General features: G+C 45.5%; 2 non-coding genes and 1 pseudogene across 2 annotated transcripts; all 3 read left to right on the top strand.

Moving 5' to 3' along the window:
* Nucleotides 1–1701: 1701 nt before the first annotated feature.
* On the top strand, nucleotides 1702–1774 carry TRNAR-ACG (transfer RNA arginine (anticodon ACG)). The gene has a single exon. It is a non-coding gene; the product is annotated as a tRNA-Arg (tRNA).
* Nucleotides 1775–2894: 1120 nt separating this feature from the next.
* On the top strand, nucleotides 2895–3523 carry LOC112910359 (proteasome subunit alpha type-6 pseudogene; annotated as a pseudogene).
* A 5651-nt stretch (nucleotides 3524–9174) lies between these two features.
* On the top strand, nucleotides 9175–9247 carry TRNAA-AGC (transfer RNA alanine (anticodon AGC)). The gene has a single exon. It is a non-coding gene; the product is annotated as a tRNA-Ala (tRNA).
* Nucleotides 9248–13032: the final 3785 nt, after the last annotated feature.

Genomic DNA, 13032 nt, shown 5'->3' on the forward strand with positions numbered 1-13032 from the left:
AATACTGCTTGGCTACACCACCACCAGTCCCCTGCACCACTGCCCTCAGTCCTCCTTTCCAACAGAAAAATATTTTTATTCACATAACTTTCTGTATTCCTTGGCTTTGGAGGAGATGGACCCCTTTCTCAGCTCCAAACAAAGATTGATGATTGATCTACTAAATGACAGTGGTCCTACTCTGGAAAATAATTGGGTTAGGTAAGAGTGTGTGATGCAAATCTGGCCAGTGTGGGAGAAGATCTACTAGGAGTGTATAGGAGAAGTTGTCCTCAACAAGAGATACCAGAAAGAGGCCTGTCTGCTTTTTGAGTTTGAGGAACTGCAGGGAAACCAGCTGGAGTATGAGAGCCACAAGTTGAAAAGGACAGTGTGCAAATTTTTTTTTTTTAAATCTGAGTCCTGATGACATCATGAAGCCACTGAATTAACCTGACATATAGCTTTCCTACCCTCTGGACTATGTGTGATAATAAATCACTTTGTTTAAGCCATCGAATGTTGTATTTTCAATTGTTCTGGATCTGTTGCTGAAAGTTTCCTGTTACTGAGGGGTGCTCTTTAGGGGTAGATATGTAAGTTTTGTAGTGAGTTTTTGCATAAGCATTATGTTCTAAATCCTGCTGATCACTGGCATTAGGAAAAACTCAAAACCAACTACCTAAATGATATGAAAAATGTCAATCTGGTGTGCATTTGGTTCACTAAGCTTTCTTTTAAAAATTTATTTATTTATTTATTCATGAAGAGAGACAGAGAGAGAAGCAGGCACCAAGCAGGGAGCCCGATGCCGGGACCCCAGGATCACACCCTGGGCTGAAGGCAGGCACTCAACTGCTGAGCCACCCAGGCATCCAAATCCTTTTCTTTCATATCATCAGAGTAGTTGTCTATTCACTTAGGAGGAGCCCTAATTCTCAGCCACTAGCTCCTGCCCAGCCCTACTGTCTGTCCCTAGCTTTAGACAATGGACCTGCCCAGCCCCAGCTCTGAAGCAAGCAAACCATTTGTGAGCCTCCAAGCTATGTTCAGGAAATGAGAACACCATAGCTGTACATGGCCCTTCCCTGTTCTTCCATTTAAATATCAGGGTTAGGAGAGCACGGAATATAGACACGGAATGCCTACCTAAATATACCACCAGCTATGCCTTTTTATGCTCTCAATTCTTCATCCATGCACACAGACTTTTAATGAAAAATTAGTTATTGTAGACACTATGGGAGCTGCCCTCAAAGAATATACAATTTGGTAAGAAAGATCGCTGAGCAAACAGCAGCTGACATCACAATGCCACAATTATATATGCTCTCTACCTGGGAATACAGGAAAGAACAAAACCCAAACTGGGTAAGAGTTCATCCCATTAGGTTTGTAAGAGTGTTTCTTCATTCTGTTCCTTCACGTTGGCCTTGGCCCCTGATTTCCAGTTTCCAACAGCTAAGCCTTAAACGCCATCATTGGGAGCTTGCAGGTCTGTCACCGTGAGGTCAACGTCCTGAGGTTGGCAGGATATTGAACTAACGAGTCTTCACAATAGACTGCAAAGCTTTACATTCTCTCAGCCAGGGAACTGAAGAGCAGAGAAAAGTGGAAGGGGGCCCAGTGCCCAAGAGCCACATATAGAGACTGGGTGGTATAAAAATCCAGGCACTTCATGAAGACTAATTAACAACGCTTTAAAAGATACTATTGTCAGCAGGGCCAGTGGCGCAATGGATAACGCGTCTGACTACGGATCAGAAGATTCCAGGTTCGACTCCTGGCTGGCTCAGCAGCTCCTTTCTTTTTGGTGGGGGAATGGGAGTGGTATGCTGTGTTATTTATAACCAACGTGCACTCAATAATCCTTCTGAAGCGGTCTTATTATAAAGAGGTCCTCATAAAAGTTGCATTATAACTCTTGTTCCATCACCACATCCTTGAGAAGGATTGAAGGAAGATGAGAGGAGTGGGAAAAGACATACAAAAGAGTAAGACAAGAATCTGGCATAAATCAACTCATAATATCTTCTATACCTGCCCATTTTGCATGAAAAAGTCTCCCCTTTGAGAACATTTGCCTCTTTGTTAATGCTCTCGAGAATTAACAGAATTCTCAGAGAATCCCGCTTAATTTCCTCCAGTGTTCAGCTGCTCAGGTCTATCTGGAAACAATCGACAGTGATTTTATAACCAACAGAAGAGAGAAGCTGCCGAAGGATGAGGGAAGGACACAGGGGAATCTCGGGTCAGGAGTAAGAACCTGCTGCAGTGAGAAGCAGCCCGAAGGTGGGGAGCCCTTCACACGGTGACAGGGAAGACCTGGAGTTTGTATCTACCAGGTGACCAGGGTGCGGAACTGGGCTCAGCTAGGACGGGGTGGCGGCATAAAATGCGATGGAGCTCACTGGCCGGTGCCTGCAGAACAGCCACCCCACCCACCTCCATGCTTGGCCGCCCCAAAGTGACAGGTCCCTGGGTCCTGCCAGCATTCATCTCCCCGGGGGGGGGGGGAGGGGGGTCACAGATGCACTGGAGGGCAGGCCAGCTGGCAGAAGAAGGACAGAGAACAGATCCTGGCCAGTAAAGGATGAATTTTTCTATCCTCCTTTAAGACCACGGCTGGGAGAGTGCGGGAGGAGGCCGAAAGAATTTGAGCGTCAGAAAAGAGAAAAGAAGGGTCTGGAGTCAGGGGCTCCTTCCATCCTGGCTGTGCTGTGGCCTGGTAGGATAATGTAGCCCAAACTTTTCCTTTTAAAGTTTGAAGACGGGGCTCAGAGACAGTGCTTGAAGTAGTGGGTTCACCGGGGGTTCCAGCGCTGGGTTTGACCGTCACATTAGCATTTTTTCACCTGAGGGCTGGCTCTATCAAGTAGAATATGCTTTTAAGGCTATTAACCAGGGTGGCCTTACATCAGTAGCTGTTAGAGGGAAAGACTGTGCAGTAATTGTCACACAGAAGAAAGTACCTGACAAATTACTGGATTCCAGCACAGTGACTCATTCATTCAAGATAACTGAAAACATTGGCTGTGTGATGACAGGAATGACAGCTGACGGCAGATCCCAGGTGCAGAGGTTACGCTATGAGGTAGCTAATTGTAAATACAAGTATGGCTATGAGACTCCTGTGGACATGCTGTGCAAAAGAATTGCTGATATTTCTCAGGTCTACACACAGAATGCTGAAATGAGGCCTCTCGGTTGTTGTATGATTTTAATTGGTATAGATGAAGAACAAGGCCCTCAGGTGTACAAGTGTGATCCTGCAGGTTACTACTGTGGGTTTAAAGCCACTGCAGCAGGAGTTAAACAAACGGAGTCAACCAGCTTCCTTGAAAAAAAAGTGAAGAAGAAATTTGATCGGACATTTGAACAAACAGTGGAAACTGCAATTACATGCCTATCAACTGTTCTATCAATTGATTTTAAACCTTCAGAAATAGAAGTTGGAGTAGTTACAGTTGAAAATCTTAAATTCAGGATTCTTTCAGAAGCAGAGATTGATGCTCACCTTGTTGCTCTATCAGAGAGAGACTAAACATTGTAGTTAGTTTGCCAAATCCATGACACCACTTGCCTGTGTTTGGTAACAACAGACCAACATCATGGAGGCCCCAGGATTGAAAAAGGAACCGCTCCCACTCCTCCTGCCACTGTGAAGTGGTTAGGACTCTGTATAAATAAAAACAGTTCTTTTGGGAAAAAAAATAAAAAATAAAGTTTGGAAGAGGAAATACATCCCTGGATTCAAAATTCAGATGCCACCACCACTGCTAGTGACAACCACTAGTAATAGCTCTGGTGTGTTCCCTGCAGTACAAAACTATGTTGGGATTTGCATTGGCAGCGCCTTCCTACTTACAGACTCATTGGTACCAGACCTCTGGGTGTACTTATGCTTGGTTCTGCTTTGGAAATTCCTAGCAAGGTAAAGGCTATCTAGATTACCCAGATCATTAGCAAGTGATGGACATTAGCAACGCGCTGTAACCAGTAGAACTTTAAGAAAACTAAAGCCTTAATCAGATATCTCAAGCATTTCCCTGAATGGTGAATAATACTGTTCTAGAGTGACTCAATCCCCCCCTTCAAATTCATTTAGAAACCTAAAAGACTTTATCACGTTTTTAAATTTTTAGCCTAAAACATCAGTCACCTTGAAACTCTGAAGTGGAGGGACACCTGACTAGCTCAGCAGTTGAGCAGCTGCCCTTGGCTCTAGGAGTGATGCTGGAGTTTTGAGATTGAGTTCCACACTGTCCAGGATAGAATTCCACAGCTGGCTCCCCACAGGGATGCTGCTTCTCCCTCTGCCTATGTCTCTGCCTCTCTCCGTATCATAAATAAATAAATAAATAAATAAATAAATAAATAAATAAATTCTTTAAAAAATAAAGAAAGAAAGAAGGTTCAAATGTCATCTGCCTAGTGTGATGACCCCAGTTACCAACCTACCCTGTTACCCCATAGCCTGACCTACTTCCTGCCTGATTTGTCTTCACAGCACCTGGATGACCCTTAAAGGCTGACTGAACACAAACTTTTCCTTCTTTCTCTCCCAGACTGTCAAGTTGACCAATGCAGACAAAAATGCACCTTCTGCCCCTTTGCTCCTAGATTCTTGCCCAGCTCCCACTCTGCACTCCACCTATTTTCCCAAAAGGGATGCATTTTTATTCTCCTGAAATTTGCATCAACTTCTGACTGCAGTCCCAAACCTGCTATTTGTAAAAGGAACTGTGGGAGTATATGTTTTCTTAATGTCTCTGTTGGTTGGATTCAGGATTCATTTTGTTCTTGACACAGATAAGTCGATTGATATTTTGTACACAGGAAAATAAACTCACTTTGAACTCCTGCACTGGGATCTTCAGACTCTGGAAGAGGAAAGTCCCACCAATCACCCTGCTGGTTAGGGTTGTTGCATCCAACTTCAAAATCAAGAACTGATTGCTCCTCTCATGCACCATGCTGCCTTAGGGAATGCCATTCCTCCACGTGCAGAGCAGTGATCCTCAGCACCTCCCCAGAAAATTCAATATGAGAGCAGACTTCAAAAGAGTTTCTCACCCAAGGGCCAGGGGTCACTACCACCTAGCAGCTATCCTTGAATCCTGGGAGGCACTGTGATTCCCGCCCCCTCCCCATACACACACACACACACACACACAAACACACACACACACACACACACACGCAGCCTAGGAACAGCAGTAGGCACTCAAATGATTTGTGGACTGAATGAAGGTGTCGTAACTCCACCAAAGTTACTGTATCAGTTTCTCTGCCTGGACCACTCTGATGATGCTCTGACCCTCCTCCTGGCCTTTGCACGTAGCTCTAAGTTCTGGCCTTTGTTAGAGCGGTGTTGAGGTGCAAATTCAGTTACAGTCCAGACTAAATTCATTCACCAGCAAACTTAGCTAGAGAGACTGTCCAAATACTTTACCTGGCATCCAGAGCCATTCATGAAGAGGGTCGGCCTGCCTAACAGCTTCACTCCTGAAGTTTTATCCCATGCGACTCTAGGAAAAAATAAGTCATTCTTATTTACCTTCAAAACCTGCTCTTTCAAAAAAAAACAAAAAAAAAAACAAAAAAAAAAACAAAAAAACAAAACAAAACAAAAAACCTGTTCTTTCATTTTTCTGAGACTTTGCAAATTCCCTTGGGTAAAGCAGCTGCATGGCCTCTCATCCTTAAAACATAATTTGAGGATGCCTGGGTGGTGCAGTGGGTTAACCATCTGACTTTTGGTTTCTGCTCAGGTTGTGATCTCATGGTCAAGATCTCAGAGTCATAATGTCATGGTCATGTGGTTGAGCCCTGGGCTCCATGGGGGCTCCTCACTCAATGAGCTCAGTGTGGAATCTGCTTGAGATGAGATTCTGTCTCCCTCTCCTTCTGTCCCCCCCCCCCCCACAACTGGTGCTCTCTCTCAAATAAATCTTTTTTTTTTTTTTTTTTTTTTAAAGTGAGCACTGGGGATCCCTGGGTGGCGCAGCGGTTTGGCGCCTGCCTTTGGCCCAGGGCGCGATCCTGGAGACCCGGGATCGAATCCCACATCAGGCTCCCGGTGCATGGAGCCTGCTTCTCCCTCCGCCTGTGTCTCTGCCTCTCTCTCTGTGACTATCATTAAAAAAAAAAAAAAGTGAGCACTGCCTTGAATGGAGGTGGAAAGAGAAAGAGAACAATAAATTGAGAAAACCCACTCTTTCTCCTCCTGATTTGACCAACAGTGCCCAAAAAGAAGCACAGAAGGTTTTCTTTATCTATTTCTTCTGAATGGAACAAAACTTAGCTTCCAATCAAAGCCTTAGGTTCAGTTTTGGAGTGGAAGGAATGAAAGCAGTAGATTCCAGACTGCCATACTCAGATCCCCACTACAGTCACAACCAGAGTACTAACCACTATATATGATCATGCAGGCCACTAAGAAAAGCAGATTACTTCTATTTTTTACAAATTAATCATGGCAATTGCCTTACCATGAAGTCAGTAAGAGCTCCAAGAGACGAACTATATGCTTGCAAAACAGAAATGCATATTCAAAAATGACAAGTGGAATAATCTTGTTTCCTTTCAGCTGTGCCCATTTATCTTGTCCATTGCAGAAAATCAAAGGGCCTCTCAGCTGGCATGTTGCCTCAGTTTAAGAAAGGTCTATTCTTGAATTTACCCTATGAAAGAACACAACACAGAGAAAAGCTCTTCCTCTCCAAATCACTAATGTCTGAATAGCCAATAGCTAAGAATAGCGTCATCCTAACTCTAGACCCTGAGAGGATCTAGACTGCCAAACTGTCAAGAAGCTTATTATACTCTAGAGGAAATATGGAAAATAAGACAATAATTTAGTATCCTTTTCAGGACGGAGTTTTATAAAGATGATGAAGAGAGGGACAGGTAGGGTACTGATTCAGCTAGAGAGGCCAGTAAAGGGTCCTCTAAGGCAGTGACATTGGAGTAATGGCCTCAGTGATGAAAGAGTCAACTGTATCGGGTCTGGAGCAAGAGTGGAAGAACTGAGAGGCTGACAGCTAGGGCAGGGGCCTCCCTGAATAGCAAGAAGACAGTTCCTCAGCACAGCCACATATGAGATTTGTCTTTTCCTCAGGTCTCCAGACTGCACCTCACAGTCCCAAAGCAGCCTTAGACCTCTTAAGATCCCAGCCACTCCATTCCCAGAACCTCATGTTGGACCCTTGGTGTCTGTAAGTGGGATGGATGCAAGGACTGTCCCACTGCTCAGCCCACTATGCGTCATGACCTCCCCGACCTCACACCCTTGCTCAGACTCTCACAGGATTCTGTCCACTGCTGGGAAAGGAATGACCTTATAGCATTTCCTGCTGGGCACGGACAGTATGTTGGGTCAATCTGCAGCTGACTGAGTCCCTAGAGAAAAATCTGTCTTGGGGCACAGGTATGGCCTTGGGAAAGGTCTTCGTTGGTTCTGTTTATAATTTCTTTGGTGATCCGGAGGAATTTGTTCTGGGTGTCATGAAACAATGGATGCACTACAGAAATGGTGAGGCCCAGGCAGCCAGGGATGACCACATCCTAGTGCCTGTTGCCCCACACCTTGTCCCTGATCTGCCTCAGAGCCTGGATCGTGTCAGTACCTTCTAGTCCCTCCCTCTCTGATTTTAGGTTATCTCTCAGTGCTGCCCTGAACACAGGCCTCAGATCCACACATCCTTACCTGCGTCTGACGTCTCCGGGGTCCGGCTATTCCCTTTCTCATTTCCCAGGCTAACCCTTCCTGTGAATCCTGTTAGATTCCTGTGAATCTCAATCTCAAAGAGCTGAGAGCCCTTCCTGCCCCACGGGAACGGCTTCTCTCGGGGGAGAACAGGGAATGGGCGTCCGCGCTGCCCCCCCTGGAACTCGCGGCGCTCAGGGACTCCCCCAATACCCCCTCCGACAAAAATGCCCCTCCTGGCCAGGCTGGGGCCCCCTTCTTTCTCCCCGGGGATTCCTGTTCGGTCCGGGCTTCGTCCCCCGGCTCTGCGCCGCCTTCCTCCACCTTGCACAGCTCATCCCATGTGGTGGAAGCGAAGTCCTGGCCCCCGCCCCGGTGCTGTGTGCGCCCTTACAAGAAAAAAAAAAAAGATACAAGGTCAGTTACTGTCCAGGCGTGTGATCGGGTGGGAGGCCCGGCGGCGGCCGTCGGTGGTGGGGATCGCGCCGCCAGGCGGGTCCAGGATTCGGCGGAAGGACGCGGGGCGGGGGGACACCGGGCACCAGCCCGGGGAGTGTGGGCACCGAGCGGGAGCGCGGGCCGGGTGGGCACCCGGCGGGTGGCGCGCAGCCGCTCGCACCAGCCGCTCCGGGTGGAGGGCGTGCGCTCTGCCGTCGGCTCCCGCGGCCCCGCCCTCCGCCGAGCCCTAAGCTCTTAATTCAAATAATGTAACGGGCGTCGCCTCCCCTCCGCCTTTCCCCTGATCCCCGCAATTCCCACGACCGCGCCTGCTCGCTTCCCCTTGTGCTCCCCCTTCCTCTGTACCCGGCAAGGTTCCGCTGCGGGTTCCTCCGCTCGGATGCGGCGGTGCTTCTGGGTGCCTCCCGAGAGACCCCTTCGTGGGTCGCGTTGTGCTCGCGCGCTGGTCGCTGGTGGCCGCCGCTTGGAGCGCTGCACCTGCAGTCAACGCGATCTCAGAAATTAAGATAAAGCCCCCCGGGGCAAGCGGTTTCCGTAGTCTAGTGGTCATCGCGCTCGCCTAATACGCTAGAGGCTTGAGGTTCGAAGCTGGGCGGGAGCAACCGTTTCCTTTTGCCTCCACCTCCCAGGACGGTCCCCACCGCCCGTTTCCTGAGGCTGCAGCGGCGCCGAGCGCGTGGTCCCCATCCCGGGGGAGCCGAGCAACCCGACCCTCGCTCCCCGGAATCCTACCGTGCTGGAAACGGCGCGCCCCTCTCCCGGGAATGTGCATCCGGAGATCTGGGCGACACCGGATTTTTCTCTTAACGACTTTCTCCCCCTCCTTTCCGCGCAGAGGAACCGGTGCCCTCCCCGCGCCCTAGCGGGGGGCAGTCTGCAGAAGAGGCGCTCCTCGCTGAATTCCAGTTCTGCATTAATGGCCTTAACTGCCCCTTGCTCTTGGCCATCAGAAACAGCGAATAATAAGCAGAAACCGGCGCTTCTATTCCTGAAAGAAAAATTGGAAGGATCTCTAAGACGTGCTTGGGGAATTAGCTCAAGCGGTAGAGCGCTCGCTTAGCATGCGAGAGGTAGTGGGATCGATGCCCACATTCTCCAAATTTTGTCCGACGTTGGCTTTCCAGGGGGGTGATTTCAAGCCTCAAGAAAATGAGAAAGTGGTGGGTATTTGGGGGTATTTCTTTGAATTTTGACGTATGGGAATGGACAAGACAGGGCTGGTGAGGGCTCTCCAAGACATAGGTATGTAGACTGCCAGTTTATAATAAGTCTCGTTTCTTCGGAGGAGGTGTGATCCCCGAAGGATGAGGCATACACATTTTCTGTATTTCTCCATGTGTCCCCTACAGCTTGGCCCGACATTCAGCACAGTCCGGGAAAGTGCAAAACACATAAGCCAGATTCAAGAAGTTCAGGAAAGCTCACGAAGAATGAACTCAAAGAAAATCAGGTCCAGACACGTCACAATGAAATTAAAGAAAAGAAATTGAAAGCTGCCAGAGGACAAGGAAAAGGTGTTGCATGTGTGAAGGCTTCTTATCAGAACCGTAGGAGCTAGAGAGAAAAGAAGGAATATTTTTTAAACGGTGAAAGAAAATAATTGTCCATCTGAAATTTTATCTAAGCAAAAATATCCTTCAGACATAAAGGCGAAATAAATACATTCTCTCTTGAAAGCACACTGAGAAAATTCACTGGTAACAGAATGGCTTTAAAAAAAAGATTTAAGACTGAAGAGAATTGGTAGGAAATTTGGAACATCAGAAACAAAGGAACAAGAGAAGAATAGGAAATATCTGGGTAGAGACAATAGAGCGTTATTCTCTGGAGTTCTTTAAAGTTCTCTCTCTCTCTCTCTCTCTCTCTCTCTCTCTCTCTTTCTCGCTATTTTTTAAAGTAAGCTTTTGATGCCTGAAAGCAAAAATTATAACACATCATCTGAATATACTATATACACACCACAAAGGTGTTAGAATAAAGGGACCTACATGATGATAAGGTTTCTATATATGACTTGAATGGTCTAACACTGATTTTATAATAGACTGTAAAATATCAGGTATGTATATGGTAATGCATGTACCAATTACTATTAGCAACCTAGATTAATTGCTAAATAACTATAAGAAGGGATATTGTAAAAAGAAAAAATCACCACAAAGATAAATTAATATAGAGTGATGTTATTAAACTTGATATTTTAGAATGAGTTATTTATCTGTAAATGCCAGAGAGACAAAGCAGTGAAACTAGAAATGGATCATTTCTTGTCCATATTTATCCTCCCATCTCTTGAGGTCTGCAGTCATCAGATTTCCTTCTGAATACCTGAGCACAGTACAGTGCCTGGCAAAGGACAGCTGTCCAGTGAACATGTACTAAATGAATGGAAGAGAAGTGATGGATTCAAAAGAATTGCACAACAACAGTGCTCAGTAATTTTCAAGTCACTGGATGTGGGATTTGAAGGAGGACAATGAATCAATATTGATGTGGGGGGTCTAAGCCCAAAAGGCCAACATAAAGGAGGCTGAGAGTGAGATATTTGTGTATGAATGAATGAGCTACTGTGGAGAACAGAGACTTCTTGAGTTGGAGCAGAGAAAGAGCGTACAGTATAGAATCTAGAAGTATGCTTCTTGACTCATGCTTTGCCACTTAGAAGCTCCAGGATGGTAGGAGCAATACTTAACTTACTTGCACTTCCATTGTATCTTGAAAGTGTAGATTTTGATAAGTAGTTTTGTTGCCAAAATCCAATTGGACCATATGAGATAATCTCCATAGATCTCTCAGTATAATTAATGGTACATGACAAAACAAAACAAAGCGAACAGCAAGATTTCTATTAAGTTGTTGTTTTGTTGCTGTTTGGTAGGGAGAATGTCTCCAGTCATGTAGATGTAAGTGAAGATAAAACAGACCAAGACAGAGAAGTTTGAACTGTAGACAAATATGAGGATTATTTATTCACCCACTCATTCATTCTTTTAGTCGGCCATCAGTGAACCAATAATAAATAAACACCTCCTATGTTTATTTTCAACAAAGGAGACCAGGAAGGTGTAAGATCGCCTTACACCTTCCTGAGGTGTAAAAGAGCTCTGAGGGAAGGACAAACCACATCATTAGAACAGCAGAGCAGCAAAGACAGGCATCACTGCCCCCAGTCTTACAGCCCAAATGGACCTATCCTTGGGTGAATACTGGAAAGGCTTGGACTTCACTCATCTTGGGTGTGAAATCCTTTGGGTCCAGCACTGGCTTACATGGAGTGATTTTCAAGTCACATTGGTAGCATTTCTTAAATGCTGGAAACCAAAAAAAAACAAAAAACAAAAAACAAAAAACCAGCGGTGCTTGGAAAATAATATTTGTTATTTTATTTTAAATGTGAAAGATCATGGGCAGTTGCCTTCTTGGCACAGTAGGCAGAGCGTCAATTTCATAATCTGAAGGTCCTCAGTTTGAGTCTCAGAGAGGGCAAGACTAGGTTTTTCTCCAGGTCAGTTACTTTGATTAAAAAACAGGAACAGAAGGAAAAATTCTCAGATATTTCCTACAAGGATTTTTGAGCACTGATGGAGAATTTGCTGAGGAAGGTTACATCAGTTTTATAGTTTGTTGAGCTTCACGGTAGTTTCAGGAAATGAAAGGTGAAGAAATTTAGATTGCACCAGAAACTACAAGCTATCCTATATTTTTGGTCTTCCTTCTGTCTTATGGAAGAAACAGGAAAAATTTCTCTTCCCACTTCCTGCTCTGAACTGGCCCCACCACAGTTAGGAGGTGAAAGAAGTGTCAAATCATTTATTCTGTAACTCAAAAAGTATCGCTTGAGCACATATTAATGGATGGTCCTGGATGCAGTATTAAAGGGTGAAAACATGGCAAAAATTCCCTCCCTCCTGGAGCTACAGCTCATTTGGAGTGTAAGGGAAACAAACAAGAAGCAAATATGAAAAATGCAAATCAACTAGTGATAATGTTTACTGGGGGGGGGGGGGGGGGTAATCATTAGCTAATCAAAGGAGTCAAGAGTGTGGAGGTGGCTCCTTTAGCTTTCCAGAAAAGAGTGATGAGAGTTGTCACCATGAAGAAACTTTTCAGTCTCTCCATCCTGCTTGCTGAGATCCTTGTGACCAAAGTTTTTCTAACACTGTCACTAGAGTCATCTTTACCTACCAAGAAAACTGGGGGATATGAGAGCTATTTACACATAAGAGGGGCTTAGTTGGATAAATAGTGGTACCTGATAGATCCTTAACATGTTTCTTCATATGGAGAATGAGAAGCGAGGGATTCTTGGAGCAGAGTCAGGAATTGATCAGTAGACAATTTACTACTTTGGTTGCCTTCTCCCTGTGGAATAGATGCTCACCAGAGATGCTTGAGGAATGGATTTGCAGATTAAGATTAGAATTCACCAGGGTTCTCTTCTTGGACAGAACAGGCTTCCCTTCTAAATTTTCCCATAGTTCCTGGATAAGGAATGCGCTCCAAATGGGCTTCGATTGTTCTCTGGGAAAAGTGGCAAGCCCAGCTGTGGGAGGATGTAATCTGAGCCCATAGTAGGGTCTCAGTACACAGATGAGGGCTCAAGAGGTCAGGCTGGTAAGCAGCAACTCTGACCAGAAAGTCCACGGTGTAGAGAAGCAATTTTGATTTCATTTCACAATTTGAAAGACATATGCACCAGAGTTCTTATCTCTTGAGCTCAGGCAAAAAAAGGAAGACAACAAATGTGTAAGGTTTTCTTTCATAATGGAGAAAAGCCTTTTCCCATTATTTCTGGCTCAAAATCTCAAAATTTCTGACAGATAATTAGAACAAAAAGAGATTCTGACTCCTGGAGCATTAGTGTTTTTATTGTTGATCTTTCC

Source organism: Vulpes vulpes, chromosome 12 (assembly GCF_048418805.1).
Source record: "Vulpes vulpes isolate BD-2025 chromosome 12, VulVul3, whole genome shotgun sequence".
Lineage (NCBI taxonomy): Eukaryota > Metazoa > Chordata > Mammalia > Carnivora > Canidae > Vulpes > Vulpes vulpes.